Source organism: Amblyomma mixtum, chromosome 8 (genome assembly GCF_055824585.1).
Source record: "Amblyomma mixtum isolate Tamu chromosome 8, ASM5582458v1, whole genome shotgun sequence".
NCBI classification, from domain to species: Eukaryota; Metazoa; Arthropoda; class Arachnida; order Ixodida; family Ixodidae; genus Amblyomma; species Amblyomma mixtum.
The window spans coordinates 22,135,592-22,151,600 of NC_143019.1; positions in this window are offsets into that span (position 1 = coordinate 22,135,592).

Here is a 16,009-nt window from a genome sequence, read left to right on the forward strand (position 1 = left end):
GAGGGGAGGGGGAGACACGGCATCCCGCCGCTCGCCACCTGCATCCACTCGACGGGAGCCGTCGGATCGCGGCGTTGGCGGGCGTCATATCAGCTCAGCGTCTGTGACAGGTCGCGTTGACGGGCAGGTCGCTATAAGCTCTCGAGTACATATTGCGGAAAGCCTAGAGAGCTCAGCGCGGGCATTACAACGGCCGCTACTTTTCACAAAGATGCTTCGCATGTGCTCCTTTTTCATTTTGTTCTTGTATATACAGGGTGTATCACCTAAGACTTTCCACAATTTTTTTAAAAATTGGCTTTTTGAATTAGAAGAGCGATTTTTTCGGCATAGCAGTGTCAGCGGTGAATTCCATCAGAATACAGTAAGGCGTGCTGACTAGCAGACTGGTTAACTAATATTGAATAGTCAACTTTTGAACTATTACTGTTAGGCTCCTTAATTATTGAGATGCTTGTAGCCCGCCGCAAGTAATATCCATATCAATTTTTAGAATTTCGAAAACACGGTTAATCTCGGCGCTCTGGCGCAACAAATTGTGCCAGCATCGCGCCAAAATAAATGCGCTTTCGAGAAGCCTGCAGGCAAAGAAACCTCTCCAGTGCACGCAACTCGTCGAAATATCCAAAATTTGTTGGGTCACAGCATCGAGGGTAACCGCGTTTTAGAAATTCTAAAGACTGTTAGGAATAATACTTAAGGGGTGCTATATTCCTCTCAGTAATTAAGCAACCTAATTGTAATAGTTAGAAAGATAACTATTCAATATTGGTTAGCTCATCTGCTAGTTAGCACGCCTTAGCTGTATTCTGATGTACTTCACCGCTGACAATGCTATGCCGAAAAAATTGCTCTTCTAACTCAAAAAGCCTATATTTAAGTATTGTGCAAAGTCTTAGGTGAAACACCCCGTGTATGTGAGTGTGGATAGAGGAAGATATCGTCTGAGTGCCGATCTTGTTAACAAAATCATTCCTACAGATGCTTAAATTCTATTTTAACTAGTGCTTTCTACCTTTTTCCGAATCTGCAGCCCAATTTTGCACAAGCCCAGTGGCGCGCCAAGCGGGATTTCTGCAGAACGCAATTTAAAATATTTTGTGGAATGTAGTAGTTTAATTTAGTTTTTTGTGGTATGCAGTCTTTTGCGGAATGTAGTCTTTTAAGCTACTTTTAATAATTACGCTCAAAATATTATTCGCGGCCATAAACAAGTTTCGGCTAAGAGCCCATGTCACGCATCACGAATTGCGTACGTGATGCGTGACTGAAGTGTCCAGTGAGGTCGCAGGTTCCTGGAAAGTCACTATCAAGTAGAACGATTATGCGCATTTCGAAATAAGCTTAGAAAGCATTAATTGCCTACAAGCTCTACTCACGCAGGTGGCTACTCTATTTTAACACTCTGCATTGTCACGCGATGGTGATGGCAGTTCAGCAAGCAGAAAGACCGTGAAAGGCTTCCAAAGGAAATTCTTTAGTAAATTGCATTGCCCCCTCCCGAAAAATTTGGCAACTCGGCGGCAGCGATAACAATAACTGCAATCGGTGGCGTCGAAGATCACAATCTGCACCTCTCACGGCCGCACTCAATTTAAAGGTGACAGAATCTTTCGTGGTATGGCACTGGAATCACCTACGACAATCTAGAACAGAAAGGACATGCTGCACGCGTCTACTAGCATTCCGGATAAATCTGATAGCATCACTCGTCAGAAACAAAGTGATAAAGCTGCACGCCGGTGCCTTTCTATTGAGCAAATAAGCATTATAGATATTTGCTGCAGTACTCTGAACGCATAAGCATGCATGAAATATCTCACTTGGTCATTTGTAATATTGCATTTAGCCATGTTTACAAGTAGTGTCTTGAGATTCTTTCCACATTTTTCTTGTGCAACTGGTTCGTTTATTATTTCCACTGAGAATACATATTATAATGACTGATTGAGCAATGAATACTACCGCAGCAGTGGAGACAGCTTCTTTGCAACGGTGAGAGTTAGGGACTCCAAGTTTTTCTCAAAATAAAGCAGGACATCGAGGAACCAATACGCATAGGAGGCGCTGCTTCAAAACTGAAACCATTGTTGCCAAAACAACAAAGATCGAAGAAATAAGCTCCGTGTGCTGTAAATACATAGACTCATTGTGCAAGTTAGGCGGTACACAAAGTCTGTGTGTCGCTGACACTTACTATAGCCGTGGCGTTTTGTTTCTCCATTTTAATTTTTTCATTGAATATTGCTAATGAACCTACTGGCGACAATGACTGATCGGACTATGCATAATGGTGTATAAACTGCCTAAAGACTTCTTATCGACTCTATTGCCTTCCTATAGATATTTCCTTTTGTCTGTTCAAAGTGCCTGTCTATAGACAAAATTCTACGAAAAGTGTATGGTCATAAATCTATAGATCTATAAAATCTATGACTATAGGGTTTGTATTGGCTATAGAGTAGTCTTTAGGGTTTGTCTATAGAATGTCTACAGAATTTATGGACAAAAGTCTAGAAAGTCTATAAAGGCTCCTAAATGTTTTGCAAGGAATTTTTGTAAAAAATTTTTGAAGTCTATAGCATTGAAGCGGCGAATATGCCTCTTTCGAATATTGTCGGTAAGGTTTTTGCCAACAACGAAACTTCGAATTTGGACGAACTTCAAGTTGTAGAAGTTCATCTCGAATTAAACCGGCTGATCCACGCACCAACGCGCATAGGAAGCATTACTCCAAACCATCCCGAACGAAACAGGAAAAAAGAAAGACGAAATCTGCTCCCCCGGGTGTAAATACGTTGAGACCCTTTGTACAAGTTACACGGTACATGGACCCTGTATGCGCGCTTGGAGGTGAAACCATGCGAGCCCAATTCTGCGAGCCGGGGTCATAATGCGCGCTGACAGGTTCAAACGTCGACCTGGACCCAGACAGCTCAATAAACGGGGGCATCCCCGAGACGCTTCTTGGAAGTCACAGGGGTTGCCTTCCCCCCACACCTCATACCCGGTCCGCCCCCGTGCACAGGAGCCCATTGTGGATTTAATACACAGCGGTTTCCAGCTCGCGACCACCGGTGCGGGAGAGGCTGGCATTTTTATTGCCAATTTTATGTTATTTCCCTTTCGCCGTCTTCTTTTGTCGGTTACGGTTTGCTTTCCACCCCGCAAAAGAAAGGACCCCACGTGTCTGGCCTCTCTGTGGTGGCGTTGCTGGGCATAGCGCATACGCCCCCACATTTCGCTATATGTGTGGTACATATCGGCCGTCGCGAGGAGAATATGCGACGTGGGTTAAGAAAAACTCTCTTCAGACATCTGGAGTGGCAGAACACGAGATATTCGCATCGTCCTGTGAGACATTTGTCGCGTAAAAGGAATCGAGGCAGCGGTATTTAGTCTACATTGTAAGTCATTATATATATTTAATTTACAATATTACAATAGATAAAGCTCATTGCGTATATAATACATAAAACTATGAATAAAATATAGATAACGACGTTATACAATGATAGGTAACATCCGGCTTGATTCTTCTAAACCTTTTTATTGCTCTTGCCTTATACCCCTTTCCATTGCTATAACCTTCAGGCTTCTCTTGCCGATTCATTAATATAATATAATGGTCTTGTAAGCCTGTTTTTATTCTTGCCTTATGCCACTTTCAGGCTTCTCTTGCTGATTGATTCATATACAATGGCTGATATTATTTATTTATCGTTTCGTATTTATTTGTGTATTAGCAGGTTATTCCAGAGAATGCCATCCGCTAGAGTCTTAATTGTACCTGGTCTTTAACTTCCGCGACCCCTCCTGCACGGAACACCACCACTGAAGAAGCACATACGACGAAGCTGCAGTATACTTTGTGCCAGCAACAGTTGCAGTTGCTAGGTATTTAAGCCAGATTTCTGCATGCTTTCTGATGGTATGTTTTCAGGGGTGACTCCGGCGTTTTAATTTTGGCTGCTCTCTGATCAAAACACATTTTTACCAGCTTTGCGAAGGTTGCACGGAGCGTACGTGTGTGGTTCGTTGGAACGTAAAATGCCACTTATTTAAGGGTTATTCTGTGTACTCAAACCCACTGATAGATAGGCTTGTTGAGATAGAAAATCATAACTGTGGTCTTTCAATCATCGTGGCCTTATTGGAGCAAAGACATTTCAATGGTATGTAAAAGCGACAATCCATGCACGATTCGCATGTTCAACCAGTGGCGTAGGTCCATCTGGTGTAACTCCACTCCATTGGTAAAGAGCGTATATGACACCACAGGAGCGTAGCCGCTGCCCGGGCATTGGGGAGACACATTCTTAAGGTATGCGAAGTATGCTATAGGAGAAGGTGGTCTGAAGAAAGCATTCTCCATTTCTGAGTAGCTTTCTTTCATTGCGACGCGCGTATGCTTTCATCGTGATATAACTTTTTCTTATTTTTTTTTCTTTAAAATTTGCCGTGACCAGGCCTGCAGCGTGTGGTTTTATCAGCGTTTTGTCGCGACACAGTTGCGCTGCCCCGACGCATTCTTGCATCGAGTGCGTCGCAAATATCACAATGAGGCCCAAGCGGGAGGACGGAGTGCTTTCTTGCGGAAGGAAACCGAAATGACGCATTTCGGAAATTAAAAAAAATATATATATGGTATTCTTCGATTTTTTCATATATTCTGCTTCAGCAAATGCCATCTTCCTATCTGTATTCATTTGTGAGTCTTTAGTAGAACACCAATGTTGGTCAACGATAAATCACTTCAGAGTTACTTGTCTTTGTTATAGTCAACATAAAATGCGTACGAATTCCGTCATAAGGAGACCCATGGTTCCAAAATGCGTCTTTGGTCAGAAAATTTGGCCATTGCCTGGAGGGGGTGACGCCACCAGACGGAGCATTCGCATTGGCTGGAGGGAAGGAACGTCACCTGGCCGGAAATGACGTCACTTCCGATGAAACCATCAACAACTGCTAATGCAGTCGCATTCCCGACCCATGATGGATTTAGGTGTCCCTGTGAGTTTTGTTTCAATAGACAGGCGTAATGTGAAGGCTGATCTCGAGGTCTGAGAAATTAAGTAGCGGTTTAATAAAACTGTGCTGCAAAACTTCTAGACTAGTTTTAATTTAATCGCTGAAAAACGTCATTGCTTGAAGCAGTCAAGGCAGATATGGCCGTTCCTGCAGTTTAATTGGACTTATATACTTTTGTACGCTTCGTACAAAAAGTGAGAGGTGTACCCTGCGGAGCTATAGGAATGCAGGGAGGCATGCAGGTATAGATTAAAAGGGTTTGCTTTTGAGCTAGTTGGTTGTAGTTGGTATAGTTAAGTTGTGAGTGGCGCATCCTCCCTTCGCCTTCGTGTTTCGTCCCATACTGGAGCCTTTAACCACGGTGAGGCGTTCAAATCTCTTTGTATATCGAATGCAGCTGTACGGTAAACGAATTTCTAACTTAAGTGCTTCACTTCTTTAATCAGTGAGCACAAACAACAGCACAGAGAAAGCATGCAAGTGCGCTTAAGCACTGCAAAGGTTATCATTTTACTTCCATAGATTCCAACACGCTGTTTACTTAGGCACTGCATTCCGACCGTAAGTGTTCGAATGCAGTAGCCTACAACGCTGCTATGGCATCTTTTTTCGGCCCTATCAGAAGTCTGCTGTAACCACGTATGCGCCAAAGCGGCGTACATGAACTATGAGGGACGCCGCAATGGAAACCTGCGGTTTAATTTCAACCACGTGCGATTCTTCGAAATGCGCTTGCATCGAAGAGCACATAGGCGTCTTCGCAATTCACCTCCGTCTGAACGCGGCCTCCGTGACCGGAACTCGACCCCTCGACCTTGGGCGCAGCAGCCGAACGCAGTATCTACTGAGCCACCGCGGTGGATGACCTGTTACTTTTGCATATAATATCAAACGATGAGTATGTGTGGTTCAGACTAGCGTAAAATAATTCGCGAAGAGAGAAACACTGCGTTCTAATTTAATATTTGATCCCTTTAACTGTTTGGCGTGGTTTTATTTCTTCGACGGTGGCCAACATACTCCTGCACAACCTTGAAAGAAGCTTTAGCAATGAACAGACTTTGAACAACAGCTGCGCGTAATTAAAAAAAATCAGCCAGAATTTAAAGGAACATTTATGCTCATTCGGCATTCAAACTCGCATGGACGTCCCGCGGAAGTTCAGGATGTCTTTAGGACGTCCATAGGACGTTCGATGCCCATCGAGTGCAAACATCTTGCATCGGCCAAAAATAGCACACGACGCGAAAAGCTAATGGTATATGAAGGGTCGGAACAAACAAAAAGCGGGAACTGGAGCGTTAAAAAAAAGAGAAAAACAGTGCAAGAGTATTTTTGACGTCTACATTCATTACAGCTCGGTTTCTGTGCTCGGCTTCATTATAATGGAACATCAAAGAAAGCGAGCAACCAAGCCAATTCTTTTTCCAGACGGACGCCGCCCCGACGTCATCATCGTCCGAGCCACTCATCGATGCGGAAAAACACAGAAGCGGGTCCGAAACAAAATCATTTCTCCGCCATTTTTCTTTTCTTCCTTACGTTCACGCCTCATAATACTCTGTGTATACCCGCCTTAGTATTGTGTATACGCATAAACAAAGCGTGATCCCCGTCCACGGAATCCCGACAGTCCGGCGCGCGACGCAATCCCACCCACCACCAAAACGAGAAACGAAACAGCTGCGTTTGAAATCACCGCGTTGGTTTTCCTCTCGGACATCTTTTCAGCCGCGTATTTTCACTTTTTTTCCCTTCTCTTTTCCTTCCTTCTTTCTCTCTCTCTTTCTACGTTGCGTTGAATAGAGCAAGCGTGTGATTACGATGGCGTGTGTCTCAGACAAACAGGGATATCAGCTATATTGAAGGAGAAAGACAGAAAGAAGGACGATTGATTTCGCTCGGTCGTTCCAGGACTGTTCTCGAGATGTTTGTCGCTGGGCGAATGCAGGGGCTTTGTTGTTCTTGGACCATTGCTTTCACCCCCCTCTCGTCATCCTCGTTGTGGACCATGATGTTGTCCTTCCATTGTTGCGTAGGCTGTTTCATTTCTTTCTTAGCCATGGGCAGTAGCAGCAGACCGGATGGTCCTCCTGTGTGCTCCTCTCATGGTTGTTGTGCTTAGCGTATCCAGCGTCCTTTCGTCTGTCTCGCCCAGCCTTGTCTGTGTGCGCGCTGTGTGTGCAAGAGGTCTTCTGCCATCCGATCTCGTCTCGGATATCCAATTAAGGGCCGTGGAGAGCCAAGCACCGACTCGGACCCTGCGCGCTTGGAGTGGTTCAAGTCCCGTCGTGGCGTTGAACAGCGGATGAGGAGCTCGCCTCCTCTTGAAGAGGGACTCGTGGGCTTCGTTATGAAAGAGAAAAGAAGAAGCCGCCTTGGTCCGGAGTTTGGCAGCGTTGCTCCTCGTGTTGCTTCTGCTGCTGGAGAGCAAAAAAAAAAAAATGTTGAGTAAACTAGTGCGAGTTAATTTCAGCAAAGTACAAACACGACACGCCCGTTGATCAGTGGGGTGCATTCGATGTAAATAGATGCAGTGAACTCCGCAGACTACAACCGAGAAAGGAAACGTGTGCGAGATTGGTTACGTTCGATTCTGTCTTGCATGTGTGTGTGTGTGTGTGTGGGGGGGGGGGGATATGGTCCTTGAACAGTGAACAGTTACAAACAGTGATTTCTGGTCTATAACATTTCTATCCGTCCTGTTTTAATCTACGATGACAAGAATTATGTCCCTGACATGCCCATTTCTTACTGACCTAACATATATATGCTATGATCGGTGTCATTGTCGTAAATCTCTCATTCAACACACGCCTGTTGTATTCAGTTTAGTTAATGGGTTAGAGAAAGAGCCTATCTGAGCATATTAAGGCAGAAAAATGCAGCTTTTTAACCGCAGAAAGAGAACATAATGGGGTTAAAAAGCGATAATCATCACTATCTTAGCTGGATCTGCGGCACGACAAAATTTCTTCCATTGGCTGCCAGTTAATTTTGTTAGACGTCAGCACAGTTTGCGTTGTACTGCATCAAACTTCCTTAGCTAGTAACGCAATAACGTAATCGTTTATCTTTATTTTATCTTGCTGCGCCGAACACGCAGGAAAAGCGTATAACAACACACACGCCAAAAACTAAAACATTCCTCGGATAAAATCTCGAGCTGTACGCGACTCTGTGAAAAGAGAGACCCACGCTGCAGAGTGGTTTGAGTGGGAACCGAAATTGCGCTCCCGTCGACGCCGCGTTCATTTTTGGGGAGAAACTACGGGAAAACGGGAAAAATCGACCGCACGCTTGTACGGGCGCCTGGAATGTGCGCGTGGCTTTCCTCCTCCTCCTCGGAGGCTTTAGAGGGAATGCGGGAGGCCAGGAGGCGGTTGACGCCGACGCCGCTTGGGAAGCGGCCGGGAGACACTGCTTTCAATGCGCCGCGGCGTCAAGAGCAATGCGCACCGCGGAGAGCGCATGATCAACGTGTCCACACTGCGAGACAGAATGCGCATGTGCTGTAATGCACGTGTGCTTGAATGCGCTGCAGTGAGGTCTTTTTTTCTTTTAGGTGGAAAACGTACAAGAAGTGTGCATTTAGTTTTTATTCTTTTCTGGCTTATAAAATGTCCGTTTTCTATTGTAGTTTCCAGAGGGGGGGGGGGGGGGGGGGGAGGGTCGTCTGAGTATTGGACTAATGTTTTTAAGCGAACAAATTGGCCTAATTTCACCCTCGTCGAAATACGTCCCGCGAACTCGTGTTAAGCAACCGAGCATCAAAGTCACTCGCCGCCGTGGTGAGTCAGTAAGCTAAAACCAAATACACAGGCTTGAGTTACGTAACCAGTTGACCGAAAGGATAGTCGAAGTGTAAGAACAAAAGGACGCGGCTCATATAAAGCAGGAGTTTCGTGCAAGGTCCGTGGTTCTAGCTTGAGACTTGAGTCAACAAGAGACCAAGTGGCCTCCACGCACCAATCTTGGGCTTGAGCCTCTGGCCATGACGGCCATCTCTGAGGGCGCGAAAGGTGAGAACGGAGCACTCCAGACAGGCGGGAAGACGATGATGCTACCGGGCGTGCATCGGACACATCGCGTGTCGGTGGCGCAGGGGGAAACAAACGAAGGGACGGGATCCCATCTGACGAGTAGGGAAGAAAGGCACCAAAGGCCGATTGGCGGAGAGCGTGATAGAGGGAAAAAGAGGGAATAGGGATATTGGGGGAAAAGGCGCAGACAGAAGGCACACAAACGCGCACGAATGCGAGAAGTCTCGGGCTCTCTATCCCGACGGTCGGTGTCCGGTTACGCTCTCCCCATTGCCTCCCGTTTCACGCGTGAGGTGTTCGGAGCCACGCGGGGGAAATGGAGCTCTCTCCCCATATCCCGACTCCGCGGTGCGCGTGTTGGTGACAGTCGGCGGCGGCTGCAATGGCTCTCCTTTCCACGGCTCTCCCTAGCTGACGCTGGTGGCGGGCGACGTCAGCCGTGCATACGGTCGTTGATTGTCGATCTCGGGAGGGGAGAGGAAATGGGGACGGTGGGGAGCATTGGGTGTATCGGTGACCGAAGTCGCGCGGAGATGGAGTTTAGGCTGTGCGTCTGGCGTTCTAGCTTGTATGTGTTTGGGGGTGAGTGGCTGGAAAGAGTAGATATATGCGTATGTCTAAAGCTTTTTCGGATGCTGTTCGCAGCCAGAGTCTTTGCTATCAGGGTTGCTATCAGGGACATATTTTCTGTCGATTGGAAATAATAAGCGCTCATCCCTATCGAGCCTAGACCGTGAAGTTCACAGCCGCTAGGCGGTTCATTAATCCAAGCAGCGGTGACCTAGTTTTGGTTCGTGAGCCCAAGTTTTAATAAAGCCAGGCTCGCGCTATGCAGTCAACGTCGAATAATATCATTGCACGCAGAGAATTAGCAAGCCCTTTATGCAGTGAGCGGCAGCAGTCGCACAATTAAAAGGACAGCGACATTGGAGTGACATTAAAGTACAAGCCGCTGCTGTGTTCGCTCTTAAGGTGTGGTTCCTTCCATGTAAATTAGCATCGAAACGTTGGAATTTACGTAGGCTTTCGAATTGACGAAACCTACCCCATGCTTTGCGACGCCCCATCGCAGGAAGCGATGACAACCAAAAAGCATCTAAATGGTCCATTTCTGAGCGGAGTTTAGGTAATTGTTGTCTACTCTTACTAGCTACCCGTACACGCTGTTAGTGCCGTTTAGTCATGAGGCTGCGCTCTCTTGATAAACGACGTATTTTCTTAATAATGAAAATAATAATGCCTTTACTTGCAATACATGTATGACATACATGAAACTAAAAACGAGTGCTAAAAGCTGTCACCAGTGATAAAAAATTATGATGAAAGAAGGCAAGAAGGAAAGATCGCGATCGCAAGTTTTTTTTTGCACGATAGAAATAACAACATATTCGGAGGTCGTGGGTTCGGATCCCACCGGCGGCAGGTGGTTGTTTTTTCTTCTGCTTTTCTAATCAGTTATCTTTAAACGATAACATATTCAGTAATATTCTAAATTGATCAACACCACAAAATAAATAACTTAAAAAAAATCCCCTGTGCCCCTTGGTTTCTGTGGCTGTTGGCTTCTGTCACATACATGCTCAGTTATATCAAGTCCTGCGTAAACCGCCACAATAACTGATCACTTATCCCGTGAAAATGACAGAAAAGTACTAGCAATGGCGGTCGAGTCAAGCAAAAGCGGATAAAGCAAATATTGTCACTTGAAGCAAGGGAAAACGTAAGGAAAGACGGTTCAGAGCAATAACAAGCAGTTGTACGACCTAAAACCATATTCAACATTGTGGGACAAAAATTTTGGAAATTAAAAAACTTTAAGAGACTGTTATGGAAATATTCAAGGCAATGGTCCATTCTTGTGATATGTAGCGAAATTCTGCTTTTAAACTGTTCCCGTCGATCTCATCGAGCAGTTAAGACTGCCATAGAAAACCAATAGGGAACGTTTTTGACGGAAGCAAGAACGTTAATAGAAGAAAAATACATTACTGCCCTATGGTGATCTGAGGTTGCATTGATTGTTATAGTGAAATCTTCCAGTATATGAAAAATATTGCGTTCATAAACGGTTTACCGCTAAAAAATGCTTTTGTCCAACATTGTTGGGTATTCATTTTCGCTTGCGAGACGCCAAGCGTTAGGTGTTTGCAATGCGCCCATCACAAAAACACTGTAATGCACAGTAAATTATCCGCAGGCCATACTTAGGGCCCTTCGTTGTCTCGTAAAACCCGATTCTACTAGATTTTTGTACCTCCAGAAAAATTCATAAAAATTAGGTTAAACCCTATTTCTACCCGAAAATAAATATTCTAGGAAACAGTTTCCGTGTGAACAAAGCTTAAGACACCGCAAGAAAAGTAGCAGACATCTTGTGTGGGCATCGAGAGCGGTGTTTTCAATCAAGCGATCACTTTAAAATTCTTTTAAAGCTTTTTTATTTATGTCGGTGCTTAATTTGAGGCCAAGTTAGAACAGTACGTTTCAAAAGCGAAAGGCAGAAGCGCGGATACTGACCAGACGTCTTGTTGGCGTCATTGTATCCAGCGCTACGCACGATAACCACTTCGTGCTTCAGGGCTTTTCAGCGTTTAAAATGATCGCATTGACGTTGAAATAATGTTATTGCAGTGTGCAAACAAGGGCAGATAGGTGTTGCACGGATGCAGAAGTGCTGCGCAGTAGATTATAATGTGCGCGGCGTAATAAATAGAATAAATTATAAAGACAAATAAATATGCTTTTATAGAAGGTTTGTAGTGCATCCTGCTATTTCTATATTCCTTACAAAACAATGTATGTCCCGCACAACAACGAGCCCTCATAGTAAATTGTTTTCTATTACAAAATATCACCCAGAAATCTGAATTACGGACCTTTTTACTGTTATGAGTGACCCGATATTCGCCCTAATTTGAGGTAAAAAAAAAACATACCGCCCAATATTTACTCCTCAATTTCCAGACACAATGGAACTCATGAAGCAACCTAGCTATGCTCTACCTCAAGCAGTATTCAGAGCTATATAGTGTATATGTTGGGAACAGGTTTACTGGTTTACTGCGGTTTAACGTCCCAAAGCGACTCGGGCTATGGAGGACGCCGTAGTGAAGGGCTCCGGAAATTTCGACCACCTGGGGTTCTTTAACGTTCACTGACATCGCACAGCACACGGGCCTCTAGAATTTCCCCTTCATCGAAATTCCGCTGTCGCGGCCGGGATCGAACCCGCGTCTTTCGGGTGTTGAGAACAAGAAGCCTCCAGTCCCCTGTGAGACAGTCAATACTACTCCGTCCGGCGTATACAAAGGAACCAGACGCGGGTAGCACTATATGAGGAGGGAAGCGAGGGAGTGAGCGCTTGAAAAGCGGCACGCGTCAGCCGATGAAGAGAGGGCGATATCAATTCGGTGGGAGCAGAAGCTTGGGGCGCCCACCACGAGTGGCTTCTGAAGTCCTCGGGTAACGGGATATCGCGATCCCGAAGCTATTCGCGTCCCCTGTCGGTGGCATTCAAAGAAGAGGTGTCGCGTGTCCGCGTCGCGAGGCTCCCACTTTTAATTGCGGGCTGCGGTGTTTGCCATCAGCGGGGAAGTATACGCACGCAGCGATTAGGTGGCGAACACGCGGGAAGTGTACGCGCTCTTTCCAGATGTTTATAATGTGGAGCACCAACGCGAGTGAGAGTGAAAGTGAGTGAGTGAGTGAGTGAGTGAGTGAGTGAGTGAGTGAGTGAGTGAGCGAGCGAGCGAATGGGTGAGTGAGTGAGTGAGTGAGTGAGTGAGTGAGTGAGTGAGGGAGTGAGTGAGCGAGCGAGCGAATGGGTGAGTGAGTGAGTGAGTGAGTGAGTGAGTGAGTGAGTGAGTGAGTGAGTGAGTGAGTGAGTGAGTGAGCGAGCGAGCGAGCGAGCGAATGAGTGAGTGAGTGTTTGAGAGAGTGGGTGACTGAAATTGAATGACTCAGTGAATGAGAGAGCGAGCGAGTGAGTGAATGTATGACAGGGCAATTGAGACAGTAGATAAATGAAAGAGTGATTGAGTTAGTGAGAGTGAATCAGTTAGTGAATGAGAGAGCGTGAGAGAGAGATTGAAGGGTGAGTGAGTGATTGAGAGAATGAATGAGTGAGAGTGATTAAGTGAGAAATTGAGTAAGTTACTTTACTAGCTCAGCACTTAAGCGCTGTTAAGTCAATAAAAAAAAAACAAGGACAGTGTGAAAACAAAAGGCAAGGCGGCACTTACAGCCAAATTTTATTGCATCCGACACAATATATGTGCCGGGTAAAAAGCCACTAAAGAAAGCACTGATGGCATTGTACAGTATCACAACCTGGACTTGATTTTTTAACGGATTTCAGGTAGAAAAGTGATTTCATCACTATAGAGCAGTGTCAACAACCTGCAAGAGAAGCTGGTTACTGTTTTCATAGGTGCGATAGCATCACAAGGAGTTTCATGTGAAGCCTCGTCATAGCATTGCGTCCTGCCATTAGCTGCAGTTGTCGAGAAGTCGTTTATTGAAAATTGTCGACCGCTATTCTTGAGTTGTCGAATCATATCGCTTAGGACCAGCTGACCGCTATACTCATAGCCTTCATCGAGCATTACGTATGAACCAGATACTCCCATAGAATTATAGGAGCAACTCACATAGTCCCATATAGGAGTTGTTTCGAGCATCGCGAATCCCTAGCATAGCACTTGAATATACCCAATGCCAAAGTGCGTGTGTAGTTTGTTTTTTTTCAGCTAATGATATCTTTTAGTGGAAACCTAGAGATTAAGGGACTTCCTTATGCGATGCATGTTAAAGAAAGAACCTATGATCATTGGTCTGTTGCGACATCAGAATGGACTGCAGGTGGAAAAGCACCTAGCCGGGAGCGGAAGAGGGTCAGATAGGAGGGTGCGAGATGAACACATTTTCTGGGATACAGTGGCCGGCTTTAGAAAAGGCTGGTTGTAGATCAGTTGGAAATACGTTTGTCCGGCATTGGCTGTAATTTGCTAGAGGTTACCGGTGGTTATAATGATGATTACCTAAGTAGGCATACTAGAAAGCAATATGTTGAAAAAAATCTCTCCTTTCTATTTTCCTAAAAGTCTCATCATCATCATCATCATTATCAGCGTGACTACGCCCACTGCAGGGCAAAGGCCTCTCCCGTGTCTCTCCAATTAACCCTGTCCTTTGAGAGTTGTGGCCACCGTATCCCTGCCAAACTTCTTAATCTCATCCGCTTACCTAACTTTCTGCCGCCCCCTGCTACGCTTGCCTTCTCTTGGAATCCACTTCGTTACCCTTAAGGACCACCGGTTATCTTGCCTTCGAATCACATGCCCTGCCCCAAGCCCATTTATTCCTCTTGATTTTGACTAGGATGTCATCAACCCGCGTATGTCTATGCCTTTTAAAATCGTGGGGCATGATACAGCTGGAATGCCTTGTGTGTACAAACACAAATAGAATAAATCGGATTGGAGGCAGCAAGCTCAGGTCTGTACAGCAGACCGGCTAGCCAAATGCAATTTTTCCACGTTTGAAACCATGTGCGCAAGCTATATACCGTATTTTCCGGTGTATAAGACGCACCCTTGTATAAGACGCACCTGCCATATATGCAAGCTGTCACTGAAAAAGTTCGTATATAAGACGCACCCGTGTATAAGACGCACCCCAGTTTACCCATTTAGGCTAGTGAGGCTTAATTAAACACGCTTGCGCGACTATCGCGAAATGCACCGTACCTGTGAGCAATTCTTCAGCAACGCTAAGTGATCGAAAAAGGCAACACTCACGCCATACCCGTCCACGTTTTAGCAAAAAAGAAAGAAAAAATGATACAGCTCCCCATATGTCCATAACAACATTTTATTTCTACTTGAAACCTTCGAAGTCTTCATCTTCAGATGCGCTATCAAAAGGTTCACCCATTTCTGGAAGCAACTCGGCTGAAACATGCACTACGTACACGGAGCAAAAAAAGTTGCAAAGGGTGACTAAAAAAGAACGCCGGCTTGTCTTCACAATGGCGAGAAGCGCGATTGTCACCATCTTTTGGCGCTTCTCATTACTTTTGCTTGGGGCCTCCGAAACAGCCGCGCGTTTGTGATCCCGGAAGTCGTCATCCCGCCGTTTCATGATAAAGATCACCTAGAATGTCGCGCACGGCGGTCCTGGTATTGAAGTATTAACCGTGTTACAACCGCGTTATTGGTAGTGATATTTTTTAGGTGAAAAAAGCTTGAGCATGAACCGGAGTAATCGATGAACTCGCAAAAAAGATGAAAAATTCGCATATAAGACGCACCCTTGTATAGGACGCACCAGCAAGATTTTCGAAAAAAAGCCGCGTCTTATACACCGGAAAATACGGTACTGGGCCAGTCTGTGATCATACTTTACAATTCAGTATAAGGGAAATAACAGTCACTTAACAAGCCAAAAGACGGAAATTACGTTTCGCAACCCTTTCCGAATAGTCTTTTTCATCCCGGCCGCGGTGGTCGAATTTCGATGGGGGCGAAATTCTGGAGGCTCGTGTACTGTGCGATATCAGTACGCGTTGAAGAACCCCAGGTAGTCGAAATTTCCGGAGCCCTTCGCTACGACGTCTCTCATAGCCTGAGTTGCTTTGGGACGCTAAACCCCCCTAAACTTAATCCCAAACCATTTTTGATCAAGTTGTTGTTGTTGCCTCAGAAACGATGGCACATAACCACGGTGGGGTATTCTTCTACAGCGTTGAAGAAATACGAACACATACAATAGAGAGAACGGGTGTTGTACTGTCCCGTCCTGTCAGATGCCCAGCGCCCGTACTGTCCACTGCCTATCTGTGCTTTCGTCCTTTTTGAGCGCTGTAGAATTTTACCTTTAATAAGAATGAACCAAGTAGCCTGCAGTAGCTTATTATATGGAACTTCATCTTTTTA